Here is a 19,943-nt window from a genome sequence, read left to right as displayed (position 1 = left end):
AAAAATAGATTTGTTTTGGGTCGTAAAATTGGTAGGAGACAAGGTGAGATAGCTGAAAGCACTAGTAGGGGATGAATAAAGAAACTTACACGGCAAATCAATGCTGGAAAGATGGCTTTGTCTCTTAACCTCAAGCCCATCTAAAATAACATTTTTCTTGTCCACAAATCCAATTTTCTTCAGCCTTGATGACATCTAGCGTCATTGTTGTCCCTCTAAATCTAATCTAATCTATCTAGCCAAGACTTGAAAAGAAGAAACACAAGAAACCAAAAGCTAGAATTAGCAATCAACTTTTTTAACAAGATTTAAGGTTTTCAACTGAGAGTAATTATTATTTTGAGTGAAAAGATCATAACATGAATCCCGAAATGGATGATTTCGCTGGTGCAGGAATCAAAGGTTTCGGGGATTCATCATCAAGAAGCTACTACTTGAACAATCGGTTATATAGAGATTGGACCTCGAAATTTAAATATTTTAAAAAATTATACAGCCTCGAATATTGCAAATATCAAGGTTTGAAGTTGTCATCCTGAGTGTGCAAAAAATGAGGAGCAAAAACAAAACTATCTATATTTTGTCGCAACAAGCTGATGAAACAATTTTTGTCGGTGCCAATTCTGAATTTGAGATTTCCAATTGTTGATATTACACTTCATTCAAAGCTTCGTGGATTATTTCTTGAGAGAGGAAATTATTGTTCTTGGTGGGAGCCGGTCGTATCGTATAAGATAGCTCGATTGGAGCGACGTCAAAGTCGTGCTCGTCAAGTGAAGTTTACTCATTGTGTTTACCATAATGACAATCGTAATGTTTGCAGTTTAGTGAATTTATTTGAAATGTGATAGTGACCCATAAATGTAGATCTTTTGACAGAATTGAATTAAAATCTTGTGTCTTCGTGTTAGTTATTTGATTGTTCATCTACTCATTATGAAAAGATAAAAGGACAGGTTAATAATACCAAAAGACGACACAATTTCAACAACTTTAACACCAAATATACAAATTTTTGAATTCTAAAAAACGCTAAATATCTTGGTTTTAAAGGTTTTCAGCAGTTGTATCACATATATAAGAAAGCCTGAGTTCAATCTCATTTTCTGTGTTACTCGGACATATCATGTTCATCGGGTTTTTTTCGAGAAAAAATGAATAAAGCCATACTTTTTTAGGTGGAAAATTTTCATATTGTTTAAAGTCAATATAAAACTTTTAATATTTTGTTTTATTTAAAAGAAGTTAAATTATTGCACTATTAATCTCAAACAAAAAAACTTTTGTTTTTTTAGCATTATTATACTATTAATGTCAAACTAAATTTAATTTTGATTGTTTATGGTCTTGATAATGAATTCACAACTTAATAATGAAATTTTATATATATAATTTTATTTATTAGTTGTCTCACGAGTTTAAGATTAAAATTTAAAATAAATTTATATTTTAATCATATTCATATTTTTTATATTACATATATTTATTTATTTATTTATGAGTTGGGTCCATAAATGTAGTTATTGACTCGAGTTCGTAAGAAACATTTATAAATTGAGCTCCAAAACATTATTTATAAATTAATTTTTTGTTACATGCTAAACTTATTCCAATCATATGTAATTGTGTATCTATCTATCTATCTGTGTAAATGTGAATAATGCAATATTTACTCGAAAAATGGTGAGCCCGATATCTATTCATATCCCACTCTGAAACTGGAGTTCAAGTAATAATCTCAAGGAAAATATGGAGACAATATAATAATATATATTAATAATATTTATTGGGATAACAAATTTTTCAATAAATTAACATCATAACATTTTTTTTGTAAAATTTGTATAAAACTCAATGGTAACATCCATATAATAAGCTCATATAATTTACCAAAGTTATTAGATACCATCATATCTTTTTATAATATGAATATATCGTTATATATTTTTTATACAACACTAATAATACTATATGGGGAGTGTTATTTAGAAAAAAAATTGCAACTTTTGTTATGTAAGTTAGATTTTTTTTTTTTTAGTTTAAATCTTGTAATTTGTCAATATTTGATGACTTTGATTTTTTTTCCTGTCATTTTCATCAGAAGCCGCTAAACTCATCGATCATTTTTTTATTTGATATCGATGTTCTTCGACGTAGTATATATATCGTGAATAAACTTATATTACACGAATTAGAATAAATCTAGACAAAAACAAAAGGGAAAAAAAATGGACATCCAATATTTAAAAATAAGAGAAAAAACTTGTATTTTTTTTTGTTTGAACTTTAATATATTTTAATGCGTAAAAAATATAAGCTTTAGTGTCGTCATATAAACCAGAAAAACATGTGTGTCCAATAAGCAAAAGCAGACCCGTAGTGTGGGCTAGTCTAGGTTTCATGTCCTAATAGATCATAGACCTAACTCAGACTACAATATATATGTATATTTGTGCAGGCCAACCCACACTTATGGGTCGTATATTTGTATCATTTATTGGGCTTTTGGTTTTGTTATAAATTGAATATTTATTAATGGGCTAAAAGTATTGCTATACATTGATGGACTAATACAGACGTCAACAGAGTTCGGATTGAGCCCGCGAGGTTGGCATAAATATAATTATGCACATATACATGTATTATCTTTGTCCCACGTATATTAAAAATATAAGTTTAAAATAATTCATAATAATATATTTGAGTTAACAATTTCCATTAAACAATAATGGATACAATCTAATTGCTATAGAGATTTATTATACAGTTGTACATAATGTAATTTAAAAAAGAGTAGGTCTCTAATGAGACGGTCTCACGCATCTTTATCTGTGAGACTAATCAATCCTGCTGATATCACAATAAAAAATAATATTTTTTCGTGGATAACCCAAATAAGATATTCGACTCACAAATTGATCCGTGAAACTATGTCACAAAAATTTTTGTGTTTAAAAAATAATCGTGTATCGTGTGGAATACCAAAGTCGGGGATGATAATAAAAGTGTATTTGAACCTAGAGTAGGACTCTTGTGAGACGATCTCACGAATCTTTATACGCGAGACGGGTCAATCCTACCGATATTCACAATAAAAAGTAATACTCTTAGCATAACAAGTAATATTTTTTCATGGATAACCCAAATAGAGACTCGTCTCACAAAATACGACCCGTGAAACCGTTTCACGTAAATTTTTGTCTTGAACCTATTATCCGAGGCTTGGTTGGACAGTCAAGATTCGGGGAGATCTACGGTCCTACAGTTAATCATTTCCTTTGATTAATCGGAGAAGTATTAATAACAATATTGTTATTATATTACTACGACTGCAGTTGACGTAAAGCAATTGTTTTTTTATCGATAAAATCAAAAATTAGACGGATATTTTTATGCGTCACTTATTTTATACTATTGTTTTTAAAATAATTTGATATAGTTTCTGTACATTGCTAATATTTGGATTATCTTATTGATTAAAATAATACTAATTAAATTAAATATTTATTATATTATAGAATGAGATTTAGTTTCAATGGACATGAATACATCAGGTGCAAACCATCCTGCTGTTTTAGCTAGTTTGAGCATAATAAATATCCAATGCCAATTGTAGAAAATTATTTTCGATATTAGAAAACAGGTTTCCGTAGAAAATAATGTCGAACACAATTTTTTTGAGCCCGTGACATGCAACGAAGCTAAACAACGAGTTTTCGACGTCGATATTATTTAACAATTTAACATCGCAAACAATAAATTTCATATAACAAAATAGTCAAAATAAGTCTATTTCATAATAATAATTGTCTTTATAATGCAAAATTCAAAAATGTGAAAACGTTTACGGCTGAAATAAAAATAAAGATAACAAAACTAAAACAAGTGCATGAACTCGAGATTGATCGTAATAACCAGTCGTAAAACATATTTCGAATCCACAACTTTTATATGTAACATATAATGTTAAATATATTATTATTTTTTATAATCACGTGTTGTATTTGGGGTTTTTTTTTAAATATTATAAATTAATAAAATCATTGTAAAAATGTGGCCAATTGTGAAATTTTGTAAAACTAGTCAATCCGGGACAATACTGTCCCGGATTCATATTTTTTATTTAAAAAAAAAAAGAAAAGAAAGTGAGGGGCACAGGATTTAAAAAATAAATAAAATGGAGATCGGCGACTGTTTGTGCAAAACCGTCGCTATTGGCGAGGGTTTAACGAAAAACCGTCGCTAGGCAAATCCGTGAAACACTGTCACGGATTCTAAGAAGTTCTTCCTTTAAGTAGAAATGCGTGTATTCTTTCCATCATCGTCGAAAATAATGGTTTCTCGTATTCATTCTCGCAACTTATTTCTTTCATTCGATTTATATGTGCAAAATCCATCTTTTCTACTTCGATCATATATTAATATTATTTGTTGATTTTATCGTCCATTTCATTTGAAGAGATACGAAGATGTAATGTTTAATTTCGTTGATAATATTATAATTATATATTAAGAAGTAATTTTTGTGTAATTTTTTTATAATACTTGTCATTTATTTCAGATATTAGCATCGTCCGTTGATATTATTACAAGTTTCGTATAATTACGTCTGAGAATATAATTTAATTAATTTTTTTAATATTTTGTTTGTATTATTTATATTATATTAATGTAATTATAATTTTGTTTACTAACATTATATGATTAAGTATAATTTAGTTAAATCGTATATTTTTAATACTAATCGCGATATTAAAAAATAGTTTGAATATTAAAAAATTAATAATTAATGCTACCTGCAATGAACAAGAATTATTAATAAATACAAAATTTTAATACACAATATGTAATTACATTAATAACTTCACATGTTATAGTTTTTTTTATTTATAATATTTTTCAAAAAAACCCGTTCATTATACCAGTTTTAAGTTTTAAGTAATAACAATAGTTATAATATTAATTGTATTATTGGAATTGTAATACTGTAATTTAGAATTTTTCGAATAATAATAAATATACTTAATTTAATTATAATAATTATATTTACGTGATATAATATTATATATACACTAATTACAATAATTACAATAGTTATATTTAATTTACGTGATATAATATTATATCTACAATAATTACAATACTTTAAAAACGTAACAAAATACTTTATAATTTCATTAGTATTAAGTACATTAATATTAACTCATTCTTATATTAAATTAAAAATACTAACCTTGAAATATTTTCAAAAATCAAAAAATCATATTTATTATTTTTTAATATCGCGATTAATATTAAAAATATATTATTTAACTAAATTATACTTAATCATATAATGTTACTGAACAAAATTATAGTTACATTAATATAATATAAATAATACAAACAAAATATTAAAAAAATAATTAAATTACCTTCTCAGACGTAATTATACGGAACTTGTAATAATATCAACGTACGATGCTAATATCTGAAATAAATGACAAGTATTATAAAAAAATTACACAAAAAAATTACTTCTTAATATATAATTATAATATTATCAACGAAATTAAACATTACCTCTTCGTATCTCTTCAAATGAAATGGACGATAAAATCAACAAATAATATTAATATATGATCGAAGTAGAAAATCGAATGAAAGAAATAAGTTGCGAGAATGAATACGAGGAACAATTATTTTCGACGATGATGGAAAGAATTCCCGCATTTCACACGGAGTGACACGGCTTCTTAGAATCCGTGACAGGCTTTAACGGATTTGCCTTAGGGACGGTTTTTGGCTAAACCGTCGCTATTGGCGACGGTTTTGCACAAACAGTCGCCGATCTCCCTTTTATTTTTTTTTAAAAAATCCGTGCCCCCACTTTCTTTTCGTTTTTTTTTTAAAAAAATAAAAAAGATGAATCCGTGACAGTAAATCCCGAATTGTACTAGTTTGACAAAACTTCACAATTTACCACATTTTTATAATGATTTTATTAATTTATAATATTTTTAAAAAAACCCTTGTATCTGTGATGATGTCAGTGTGTGTATGTGTGTGTGTAGCACATAGTCCAACTTCTATTCTAATTTCTAAAACTGAGGGCATCTCCAACCGTCCTCCATAATGGAGGATGAAATCTTATCCAATCGTGCTCTATTTGTTTCCTCCATTTTAGAGTATGCAACAGTAATCCTCTATTTATGGAGTATCACTGTTCATATAGAGGATTGAAAAGGGGTGAAAAATAATTACAAAATAGATATTTTAAAAATTGCCATATAGTCCTTTTGAAAATTAATAAGCGAATTACATGTAGTTGTGCCATGTTTAGCGAATTAATTAAGTTTAGTTAAATAATATATCATGAATCTCTATTTTGGAGGATAGAGGATATGGATTGGAGATGGTCTGAGGAGGTTTACGTGATCATCTACATCTATGCACAACAGAGTTATCTGACGTGACATTATTATTATTTGATTTACAATGTTAATTTTGTATTATAAAAAATTATTTTGTCGGTAGCAAATATTACCTAATGAAAATGAAAAGACACATTAGGTCAATCCAGTCGTAATTAACATTAAGTTTACCACATGATTATAAGTCTAATCTAATTAATTAATTAGTTAGCCCCCTTCCCCTTTTTTCCGAAAGGAAAACATTCCATTAATCTATCCTAAAGTGACATGATAGATTTTATCTATATGAGTAGTATTCTCGTCTACTCAGATGAATCATCATCACTCATTCATATGTAATTATTGAACGAGTGAATATGATTTATCCACTCAGCACACATCATGCGCTGAGTGGACAAAAAGATTATCTATATGAGTAACATAAACAAAACCCAAACCAACAACATTAATTAACAAACTTCCTTGCGTGTTAGGCATTCCCCTTTGATTATTAGTAACGCATCATTTTTGCTTCATCTAGGTTCTTTGATAATGTTTTTTTGGGGTAAAATACGAACTCGCCTGAAATTAAGAAAAGTCCCAAGTTGTATAAAATATTAATGCGGAAATATTATACATTTGATATATAAAAAATAAAGATCACTGGAATAAATGCTATAAATGTTATTAATAAAAAAATAAGTATATTAAACTTTTGAGAAAAACCATCAATATGAATAAAATTGAGAAGATTCAATTGGTTTGTTTAGTAATTTAATTCTTAAAACACATAAGTTGATTGTAAAAATATACAAAAATGCCACTAATAACATTTAATTTAATTCTCACCAATATGATAATAATAATAATAATCATAATAGGAATAATTGTTGTTGTTATTATTATTATTATTATATTTATTTTGTTATAAACATTTAATATATAAATGTTACATATATTTTTTAAATAATAAATATAAATTAATTGCTTATGTGCTCGGGGTCACGCGCAAACATAGTGTATCGTGCCAAAATATAAAAGAAACATTTATTAATTATTATTTAAATGTATTTGTTATTATTATTATTATACATTATTAATTTAGGGTAGCACAGTAGCACTATATATATTAAGAACTCGGCAGCCTTGCATCTCTGCATGTTAATCTATCCCTTTTTCCTCTGATTTCTCGTCTTCTTCTGCATTTGATTTTCTTCGATCCTCTCTTTCATTTTCATTAATTAATCTTAAGCCCTTTTCTCTTTTCTCCGGATCTGAGCTTTCTCCTGATCAAGAAATTATCGCCTACCTAGAAAGTTGAGGAAAAACCCGTACCCATTAAATTCAAAAGATAAAGTTTTTAGCTTTATCGGAAGTTTTATTTATTTTTTATGTTGGATTTTGTTTTTCTTTATTTTCCGGTGAAGAAAAATGAAAGCAGCTCACAATAATTCAGACAAGTTTACGTGGGATACGGTGAGAAGCTCCGGGGCGGCCGCGATTGTGGTGGCGCCGGCTCAAAATAAGGGCTTACCCAGGTTAATGGTATGGCTTCTTTTATTCGTTTCAATTACGTACTTGGTGTACACTCTGACACTACTTTCCTCTTCCCACAATTCTTGCGACGAGGACATTTTCATCAACCGGCGCAACAGTGTTCATATTTTCGAGCCAGTGAGTGAATTCATCTCATCATCGAACAATATCTCTATGCCGTCGCAATTGGGCGGCGGAATCGGAAAAGTAAAAACTCGAGAAGATTTTACTGAACAAAACAGATCCGGGTTAGAACACATAGTATTCGGCGTTGCAGCTTCGGCCAAGCTTTGGGATAAGCGGAAAGAGTACATTAAACTATGGTGGAAGCCTGAAAAGCAAATGCGAGGGATTGTTTGGCTTGACAGCCGCGTGAAAACTTACAAAAACGAAAGCGGAAGCCTCCCAGAGTTGAGAATCTCTGGTGACACTTCCCGTTTTGCTTATAAAAACAAACGGGGCCACCGGTCAGCAATCCGTATTTCGAGGATAGTTTCAGAGACTTTAAGGTTAGGAATGGATAATGTGCGATGGTTTGTAATGGGAGATGATGATACGGTGTTTGTTACTGATAATTTGATTAGGATATTGAATAAATATGATCATAATCAGTATTATTATATAGGGAGTTTGAGTGAGAGCCATTTGCAGAACATATATTTTTCTTATAGCATGGCGTATGGAGGTGGAGGTTTCGCTATAAGTTATCCTTTGGCTAAGGCTCTGGAGAAGATGCAGGACTAAGTGTATTCAGAGATATCCTGGATTGTATGGTTCTGATGATAGAATGCAGGCTTGCATGGCTGAACTTGGGGTTCCACTTACCAAAGAACTTGGTTTTCACCAGGTGAATTTATCATCTTTTCCTTTGATTTTATAATTTTTTCCTCCCTTTGTGGCTGTTTATATTTTGACTTTCCCCTGTTTTTGGATGGCTTTTTATTCTTTTGATTTTTATGGATTCGTTGGTTTTTCGGCTTAATTTATTTGGCGTGCCGACAGTGCATTTGGTAGTGGTACTGGAAATCTGCAAGGTTTTGTTGCGGGATAGTTGTTGAATTAGTGGAGATCCTGATTTTTGTTGGTTTTCCTATAACTGTTCAATGTGAGACTGAAAGTTTTATCCTTTAGATAAAATAATATGAAAATTGCAGCTTTGGGCCCTGCGATGTTTGAAAAAATGCATGGTGGATTGTAGGGAAATGTGTTTGTTGAAGTCTCTGGACCCATAGCAATGGTTTTCCGGTGTTTGGGTTCCAAATTCTTAAGTCTTTTTTTTTTTACTTAGGGTCTTGTTGTGTAAAAAAAAATACAACTCAAGAATCCAATGAAGTATTGAAGTGCATATGGACTACAACGAGGCGGGGCCGACCAGAATTTGCTGGTTTGAGTCCATTCAAGTGTGTCCTGTCATAATCACAAGTCTGGGTTCCACTTAATCATTAATTGTGTCAATCTAGCAGTCTCAGCGGTTTGGACATGACCATGCAACACCATTGTTTCCGCAATTCACTGAACTTATATCGTTTTATTTAATTGTTGTTTTACAGAAATGTGGTTGTTGAGTATGATTGGAATAATTGTTACTTTTGTGCAACATCAATATTGTTTCCTCAACCCACTGAACTTTGTCAACAAATTTGGTTTACGTCATTGTCGTTTTATACAAATGTTGTTGTTTAATGTGATTGAAATTATTGTTGCTTTTGTGCAGTCTCTTTCAAAAGTTTTGAAAGGTTTGTAATTAATTCTAACAGTGTATTCTTGGTGGATGACAATACAGTATGATGTTTATGGGGACTTATTTGGTCTTCTGGCTGCACACCCTGTCTCGCCATTGCTTTCTTTACACCACCTAGACGTGGTTGAGCCAATATTCCCGAACGTTACTCAAGTGCAAGCTTTAAAACGGCTGAAACTTCCAATGAACCTCGATTCTGCTGGCCTGATGCAACAATCTATTTGCTATCACAAATCAAATGATTGGACTTTGTCGGTTTCTTGGGGGTTTGCTGTTCAAATCTTTCGTGGGGTTTTGTCAGCTCGAGAGATAGAGATGCCATCGAGGACTTTCTTGAATTGGTACAGAAGATCGGATTACACGGCTTACGCATTCAACACGAGGCCGGTTATGAGGAATCCTTGTCAAAAACCATTTGTTTTCTACATGTCGAGGGCTAGGATGGACTCACGAACAAAACAAACATTGAGCGAGTACACCAGACATAACGTTCCTCATCCCGTGTGCAGATGGAAAATGGCTAATCCCAGTGATATTGAGAGAGTGGAGGTTTACAAGAAACCCGATCCACATCTATGGGACAGGGTAAGCTACATTCTCCCATCTTTAAAAGCCTACGCATAATCTCTCTCTCTCTCTCTGCAAACATTTTAAAGCACAAATGCTTAGTGATGTATTCTTTTCAAAATTTTACGTAATTGATCTTCAGGGATAGAAATGTAACTTTTGTTTTGCTCTCCGGGGCTTGAAAAATGTTGTCATTTTCCGTGGAAGGTCACTGTTTTTCGATTGATGGGCGTATCTGGGGAGAGGGTTTATTTCGGCTAAACCCCACTTATAATTTAATACGAAGAAAATAACACCTCAAGAGTCAGTTTTATGCTAGATTTCATTGTCGAGAACAATTTGTACCGACAACGCCATAAACTAAAAGTTTAATCTGACAGCTCAGTGGCTTTATGATATTAACATGTAATTTAATGTCTCTTGAATTTAGAACTTTTGATTATTACCGTATCCAGTTTACCAATGCCGATATTGAGTTGTTTTTTTCCTTTTGGGCAGTCTCCGAGGAGGAACTGTTGCCGTGTCTTGAGCTCGAACAAGAAAAGCTTGATTATGGAGGTTGGTGTATGCAAGGAAGGAGAGATTAGTGAAGTATGATATCGGAATGCTAACTATATTAACTTGAACCTCTTGCGACCCGGCTGGCTCGCCATGTTCACCTGTTGAAAACTTGTCGGCAAAATATTCAATTCCCCGAGGAAGAAGGTTTGGGAAGAATCAACGTAAAGTGTTGCTAGAAATGTTTTCTATATTTGGTTCTTGAAAATCAATGTGATAATGAAGTTCAAGACTCGTAGGTTCGAGTTAGCGGGGACGGATAGGACGATCCGATCCACTGAATTGAATGTAATTTAATCCTTCTAATTATAGAATCCCCTTTATTCAATTATATCATTGAATCCCATATGATGAAAAATAATGGGGGCATTATGAGGTCGAGTTTTGGTCAAAATCTCGTTAATGGAAGCGGCACCAATCGGATGATTCAACAAAAACCTGTATTGTCGGCATTTATCGTTTAAATAATTAACTTCCAATGGACATAGGCTAGACATATAGCACGTACCACCTCTTTTATTCTGGAGTAAGTGAGACGATCTCTCGAATATTTATCGGTGAGACGGGTCAATCCTACCGATATTCACAATAAAAAGTAATACTTTTAACATAAAAAGTAATATTTTTTCATGGATGACCTAAATAAGATATCCGTCTCATAAAATACGACATGTGAGATCGTTTCACACAAATTTTTGTCTTTGTTTTATGTTATTTTTTTGCTGTGATTGAATAAATTTGAAGTCTTTATTTCATTCTATTTATCTAATTATGTATTATTTGTTTTACAAATGTTTTTCATTTAAAGTTTGCTTTTGTCCTGTGCTGCAAATTATTTGCTAGAACTGTTATAGCTTTTGTTTCTTATTTCTTAATTGAGCCAAGTTGAGTCCCAATGATAATTTGGGTACGTACCTTATAGGTTGACTCGGATATCAAAACTGACATACTATTTACATGTCTGGTGACATATAAGACTTCTAATTGATTAAGCTGTCATAAAGTAGAGAAGTAATTAAATTTATAAATTGTGAATAAGTGAAAAAAATTAGTAGTGCGTGTTATTTTAAAATAAAATTGAATAGTTGAAAACTTATAAATTATATATTTGATAAATAGATGATTCTAATATTGGTTTTAAAAAAAATGTAAGTATCTTGTGAGACGGTCTCACGAATCTTTATCTATGAGACGGGTTAACCCTTTCGATATTCACAAAAAAAAGTAATATTCTTAGCATAAAAAGTAATATTTTTTCGTGGATGATCCAAATAAGAGATCTGTCTCACAAAATACGACTCGTGAGACCGTCTCACACAAGTTTTTGTCATAAAAAAATGTTAATAGGATAGATAATACACATCTCTTTCCAATATTATTGGAGATAAGAGTATTCAAACATATTTTTATTTATTTACTAAAATATCATAATCTCTTTAGATGACTCAAAATCGTCATGAGACCCTTTGAGAGTTTGATTAAATTAAGGGAGTGTTTGCACAATTTTTATTTTATAGAAGTGATTAAATTTATAGAATATGAAGAAATAGTTTTGATCAGAAGTCTGTACTACTCGAAAACAGAAGTAAAAAGCTGAAAAACTGAAGTGAGTAGTGTTTCATAAATAATTGATTCTAATATTAACTTGTTATTAGAATTTTTTTTAGAAGCAAAACCAACATACCACCAGCTTTTGCATTTTAATTAAAATAATTCGAAGCTAACTCATAATCTGGATTGAAGAAATAGACAAAATCGATTTTTTAAATCCAAATACCTAGAATCACTTTTTTAGCGATTTTAAACATTCTTTAAACAGAAGCTAACATAGAATCCAGGGTTAAGAAGTAAGCATATTAAAATTATGCCTTATTGAAATGCTTAGGGGTGAGAAAAATACCAAACATCCAGGTATACTGCACTTACCGTACCGCAAAATACCGCACATGCCTAATTTAACGTAAATTTGGGTACGATATACCGAAATTTTCGGTATCGATATGACATTCAAAAAAATTTGGTAGATGTGAAAAACACCAATTTTTTTTAATTTCAATATAGACGTTATTATACCAATATCGTATCGAAATTTCGGTATATCGATTTTTTTTTTTTGGTAAAAACGGTATGAAATTTATGTCATACTGAAATTTCGGTATAGTTCGGTATTTATTTTTCAGTATCGAAAATTTTCTAATCGATATACAATATTTTTTGGAAATCTCTGTATATCTTACTGAACCAGGTCTAGAAATGCCATTGAGCTTGCCTCCGACTAGTCTAATTTAAAAAAAAAAAAAAAAAATTGGAGAAGAATTATGGGCATGCTTGCTTTATGAATTATGATTACGATTTGCGAACAAACTCTTTTTAATACACAAAGATAGGTCTATTCTCTTCCCAAGGAATAAATATGGCCTAATTTCACCCCGCCTCAATGCTTTTATATCTGTTTCTTTCATCGTTGAACTAACTGAATATTAAAGCTAACCAACTGAATTGAACTAACTCTTCGAAGAACGTTGTAAGGTAGATAAAATGTCTGAATCATATGTTTCTGCTATTTGCTAGAGCTTTTATTTAACTGGTAAGCAGAGGTAGAAAAAGAATCTGTCGGAGCAAAATAAACCTATGTAACAAAAAATCGCAACGAATATTTTTGTGGCATCGTACGTAGTCATCAACTATCATTTTGGTACAGCCTCATATGCTTGGTTTCATAATTAATATCCGAGTCAAATTAATGTGTATGATTGATTACATGAGTTGCAAGACGATATAATTATCAAGAGAAAAATTATTCGGAATAATGATTATCGGATACTGAAAGAACAATCGAAATATTATATCTGGTGTACATTTTAAAATACTCAAGTTACACCACTACCGTCAAATATCATTTTTTGATATTAGAAAGGGTTGAAATTATAATTAATATTCAAATCATGGACTTGGTTTAGTTTGTAATTGCCGATTTTAATTATAGCTAAGTATCTTGTGAGGCGATATAACGAATCTTGATCTGTGAGACGGGTCAACCCTACAGATATTCACAATAAAAAATAAGTACTCTTAGCATAAAAAATAATACTTTTTCATGAATGAACCAAATAAGAGATCCATCTCACAAAATACGACACGTGAGACTGTCTCATACAAGTTTTTGTCTTTAATTATAGGTTTAGTTTGTAATTGTCGATTTTAATTATATTGAAACTTAACATGAAACTCACCGTTCGTCTCCCCACATTTAACATGCATGTCAATTATGGTTGATTCCTGTAGGGTAAGTTGTCATCTTGAACTGAATATTTAATATGCTTCACAATTTAATATAACAAGAAAAAACTTTTAAGTTCCCCAACAAATTAAATTGGGACCCTGAATTTTATTAGAGCCACAAAAGTTTCATCATTAACTTGCATGGTTAAATACGGAACATTGACAACGAAGAGAAAAACAATTTATAGCAAAAAAAAAAACAATTCACCAAATTTAAAGTTAACCGACATCAACTTGATTGAATCGACCAAATCTGAAATTGAATAAAACTATTTTACCAGCTAATTTTAAGGGATTGAAGAAAACATATAATATTTTCCTCACCTCAGAAATTAGTCCAATTACTTTCACGTTACTCGTGATAACATCAACAAATTACATATAAATGTAATTATATTTACCTACCCAATCTAGCAGTTTTGACTATGCGTACTCACCATTGAGGTGATACTCAAAATTATATGTGATGAAACAAATCAAAATTTGTTACCTCAATAATGAACACACATATTGATACGATGAGTAGACAACGTATCGAAACCATACAATCTAGTATTTATTATATATATACATACCACATGCATGAAGTTTAAGTTTACTACTTCCATCACGGACCCTTTTTTCTTAAACTTCGGCTATATTAAATATAACGACATAATATAAATACTTTTCGAGTTTTTTCCCCATAAAAAAAGGGGGAAAAAAAAGAAGCTATCCTGCCAAATCATGAAGCAACTGTTCTCCCGTCACATTCCTGTCGGGTAAATTCTGGTTTTGACCCTCCAAGATTGAATACTGAACTGTTTGACAATCTTCCATATCATATCTAGGGTAAAAAAGTGAGCTTTGTAAGCCATGCTGGTATAACCCCAATGTCAAAGACACCCCACCACCATCCACCGCAGCCGCCATACGAGACGGTTGGGGTCCCACCTTCGGCCGCAGCTGAGTGATGAGGGTATGATGGGAAGTCCAATTCTATGGCACCAAACGAGTCCCCAACTCCACCAAAACAAAGATTCTTCACTTCAGTTTCAAGGGTTTTCTTGCTTTTTTCACCATTTTTCTCAGGATCGTTTAGTATGGAAGATAGAGATTCCGAGTGAATCCTAACCAACTGATCATGTGTTGGCTTCTGATCTTCATTCCTTGAAAGTTTTTTATTCAGAAACTCGTCATTTTCAGTGCCATGCACGCCATCGTGATGCTCTTTAAATTCTTCCAAGTACATTTCCTCCACCATAGGTTTCCATAGCCTTACTCTAGCATTGATGAACCAATTGGAGACCTGAAAAAAAAAATAATAATTTATCGTACATGACAAGAAATAATTTCATAAAGTAACATATTTTATTTAATGCAGGGGATTTGTTGAAGAAGAGATACATATGTGATACTTCACGAATTGGTTCATCAAGACCAGGACCAAACCAAATTTTAGACTCACGACCCATCCATAGCTAAAGTAGAAGGTCCATGATGGAATCCAAATATTCTCATATAAATATCAGGTTTGAGAGTCTAATCATGAATTCACTATATTGACTTTCAGCAGCACTCTTAGTTGTTCTCTCATTATATTCTTAGTCTCTGATTTGAACGTCGGATGAGCTACGACAGGACACCCTTCCGCCCCCTTATAATGGTCCCTTTCGTGATTTCAGGCCTAGAGTAAAATCGAGGTCTGCATTCGGACTGCTATCACGTGCTGCAACCGAACCCTAAATTTTCAGTAAGTATCACTTGGCGCCTTCTGTGGGAAGGTTGAGCTGAGACGTAGAGATGGTGGGCCGGAAAGATAGCAGAAAGACTAATTCAGTGTCGTCGCGTCCTCAGGTGAGACCCGGACAGCCTCTTCTTGAGGAGACGGGACGTGAACAACCTCGTCCTGAGACAAGAGCCGAACAACTTCGTCCCGATGAGAATGTGGAGAACTTGACCATGGAACAGTTGGGCCAATTCATTAACAAGACAGTAGACAAGGCTATGAAGATGAACCAAGAGTTTATATTTGCCGAAGAACAGGCCACTCGCCAGGAACGAGAAGAGAATGCTGAGGGCCATAAGAGCAGGATTGAAGAGACGCGGCCCCTCCCAAGTGGGGAGAATCCGAAGATGGGGAAGATATGGAGAGAGGTAATAATGTTGAAGCAACAATTGGGAAACAGAGCGCAAGCGCCCAAGAAAGAGAGTCCATTTTCTCCCGCCGTTTTGGAGGAAGGACTCCCCCCAAGTTTTCGACAATCAAGCGTAGGAGAGTATGATGGGAGTACTGACCCAGAATAACACTTGGAAGATTTGAGAATGCGGCTTTGTAACATCAGTACTCAGATGGATTTAGGTACAGGGTGTATACGCTGCAGCTCAACTCCATACGGTCTTTCGAGGATTTTGCTATGGCTTTCTTACACCAATTTGCTAGCAGCAAGAGGTACCAGAAAAATTATCTAAGCCTTTTCCTTATGAAGCAACAAGAAGCGGAAACTTTGCGAGAATTTATCCAGCGTTTCAACAATGCAGCGCTGAAGATACCAGCGACGACCCCTGACATTATGATAAGTGCCTTCATCCAAGGACTGAGAGGAGGAGAATTCTTCAAATCACTAGTCAAGAAACCTCCGTTGAGCTATGATGATCTTTTAGCTCGGGCAGAAAGGTACGTGAACCTAGAAGATACACAGTGGCACAAGAGAATGGAGCAGCGACCTAGAGGAAGCGGGGTTGAGGGAGCGGAGAGAGGGGGTAGGAAGAGAGGTATGGGTGAGAGAGAAGATGATAAAGCTAGAGGTAGAGTATAATTCTCATCTCATGTCCCTCTGAATAGGAATCGAGACAAGGTGATGGAGGTGAGAGAATCAGAAGGGAAGTGGAAGAAATCGCAGAGGGTTGAGAGTGATGCTAGATTGCCTCCGGTTGATAGACAAGAGAAAAGAAGAGCATAGAGAAAAGTTGAAGAATGCGCAGAGCAATGGTTTAACGAGGCCCTTGAATGCTTACCACCTTAGAAAATATTACTCTTGGCTTTATTGTTAATGTATTTTGCTTCTGAATTTGTCATGCGTAATCGGTTGAAAATTTAAAAAAAAAAGTTTTTTTATTAAGTTCATGAATGTTGTGGTAGTACTATGAGGATGACATGAGCTGAAGTTTACCTACTTGGGCTATGTCTAGTAGAGGAGAAGAGGTGGGAAGAATGATAATTAAAAATTTTCTTACTTGGGCTATGCCTAGTAGAGGTTAGGAGATTGAAAATTAAATTTTCTTACTTAGGATATGCCTAGTAGAAGAGAAGAGTCGGGGAGAAGAAAAATTAAATTTTACCTACTTAGGCTGCACCTAGTAGAGGAGAAGAGTTGTTGAGGAGAAATTAAATTTTACCTACATGGACTATGCCTAGTAAAGGAGAAGATGTGAGGAGATTGAAAAATTAAATTTTATTTATTTAGGTTGCGCCTAGCAGAGGAGAAGAGTTGATGAGGAGAAATTTAATTTTACCTACTTGGGCTATACGGCTAGAGATGTAAACGATCCAAACCAAACCAAACTAAATAGTATCAGGCTTGAGCTTGGCTCGTTTAAGATTTTTTGAGGCTCGAGCTCGATTCGAGCTTTTATTATCAGGCTCGAGCTTGGTTTGTCTTGAAATTACCAAGCTCGGGAAAAGCTCGAGCTCGGCTCGTTAAAAGCTCGTTAAGCATGTTAATCAAGCCAAGCTCGATCTTGATTCATTAATCGCTCGTTTAGCATGTTTAACAAGCCTGGCTTGAGCTCGGCTCGTTTTCGAGCTCGTAAAGCATAGAATTGAGCTCGAGTTTGTGCTTGATTCGAGCTTGTTAAAAATTAAATATATCTATAAACTAATTTTAAATCAGACATAAAAATGTAAATTCATTCATAAATAACCAAAACGACACAAATAAGAGCTAAAAAAATATAAATCAATATATTATTAAACATTCCAAGATAATACATCTAGAATATTCATCTTACACTGATATCACCATATAAATAACAATGAAATAATTTCACCCCTTTAATACTTCAACTAAGTTTAGTGAGAAAGTAGGGAGGACGTCAAAGAATCCATTAAAATCAGGAATTACAAAATTATCTCCAATAATAACTAGTCAAGTATCCTGCAAAGTTCATAATAACATTAGTACTGATATTTTTATTTGTCTCGTGTTTAATTCCTTCCGTTGACATTAGTACTAATATTTTTATTTGTCAACTCAACAAATGAGTCAAGCTCAAGTTTACGCGCCACCAAAAGATCCGAGCTCGAGCTCGCAAACCTATTATCAAACATGTTTGCGAGCTCATGAGCCTAATATCTTTAGGCTTGATCTTGGTTTAATTAAATTTTTGAGCTCAAAATCGAGCTTCAGCTTGGCTTGATATGATTAACAAACGAACTCAAACGACCTTTTTATCGAACCGAGCTTCGAATAGCTCGCAAACAATTTGGTTCATTTACATCCCTAGCTATGCCTAGTAGAGGAAAAGAGGTGATAAGATTGAAAAATTAAATTTTACCTACTTAGGCTGCGCCTAATAGAGGAGAAGAGTTGATGAGGAGAAATTTAATTTTACCTATTTGGGCTATGCCTAATAGAGAAGAAGACGTAAGGAGATTGAAAAATTAAATTTTACCTACTTAGGCTGTAAGGACCGTGTATCGTATTATCGTAAATCCTATATTGATTATCGATAATTTATGAAATTGTCATGTGATTATGTATATGAGGTATATCATGACAATGGAAAATGAGAAAATAAGTGTTAATAATGAAATATCGTACTAGATATTGATTAATTAACAGAATTGAAGTTGTAAGAACTCGAGTGGAGAAGCCGGACGCCAATATAATACAAAACCCAATAATTTGGACAGAACGTGTGGCGCCCGAGCGGTAGAAAATGACCGCCCGAGCGCCAATGTAGAATAAGAATGTGCTTGGACAGAACGTTCCGCGCCCTGAGTAGTAATTTTTGACCGCCCGAGCACGATGCAATTGATACTCGAGGGCAGAACATCTCGCGCTCGGGCGCGAGAATTCTACCGCCCGAGCGTGAGATCGGTGGAGATAAGAATGAGTTTTCGTTCATTTCTTTCTTCATTTGATCTTCAGCACCTTCGAGAGAAGAGAAAGGAAAATTGATTTCTTCCGTCCGAATCGACTTCGAAACGTTGTCCAAACGCGAAACAAATTATAGATTCGGAATCTTCACGTCGAGAACTTCCTTTTGAGGTAAATTTCTTCTAGTTTCAGCAGCTCTAAATATGAAAGTGCTGAAATAACATGTATTTGAAGTCGAGATTCCTATATGTGGTAGAATAACCGACAATAAACTCATATTCGAAGTCAGAATTGAATTATTTTATGATTTCGAATTGATAAGAATTTTTTTAAAGTTTCAAAAGATATTTGAAACTTATATTATTGATTTTGGATCATGTTATTGATTGAAATAAATGTGTTATTGATGTAGATAGATTATTATACTGATATCTTCAAGCTACATCGATTGGGGATTTGATGGCGCTTTGTCAAAGCGACGCTATCATACGAGTATCCCTGATTGAGGCCGGTGTGCCAGCTCGAGCATTGATTTGATAGCGATTCGTTTGATTCTGACATGTGCTCAGTGGATGGGCATTTGACCTGATACCTCCACGACATACATGCATTGCATACCATATATCATTGTTTAGATACTTGTGGTATATATGATGGTTGTTCTATATGGAGCTTTGCTCACCTCCAAGGAGGGTTGTTGTTGTCTTTGTGTGTGGACAATGGCAGGTACTCTAGGATACAGGAGGCCGGAGAGGGTACTTCTGGAGGGAGTCACAGTTTGGGCTG

At 33.1% G+C, this 19,943-nt stretch overlaps 1 pseudogene; it reads left to right on the top strand.

Moving 5' to 3' along the window:
- Positions 1-7,543: 7,543 nt before the first annotated feature.
- Positions 7,544-11,172, top strand: LOC142542897 (uncharacterized; annotated as a pseudogene).
- The last annotated feature ends 8,771 nt before the right edge of the window (positions 11,173-19,943 follow it).

Source organism: Primulina tabacum, chromosome 4 (assembly GCF_025594145.1).
Source record: "Primulina tabacum isolate GXHZ01 chromosome 4, ASM2559414v2, whole genome shotgun sequence".
NCBI classification, from domain to species: Eukaryota; Viridiplantae; Streptophyta; class Magnoliopsida; order Lamiales; family Gesneriaceae; genus Primulina; species Primulina tabacum.
Note: the sequence above shows the minus strand (reverse complement) of the source record. Positions and strands in the feature narration are given on the sequence as shown.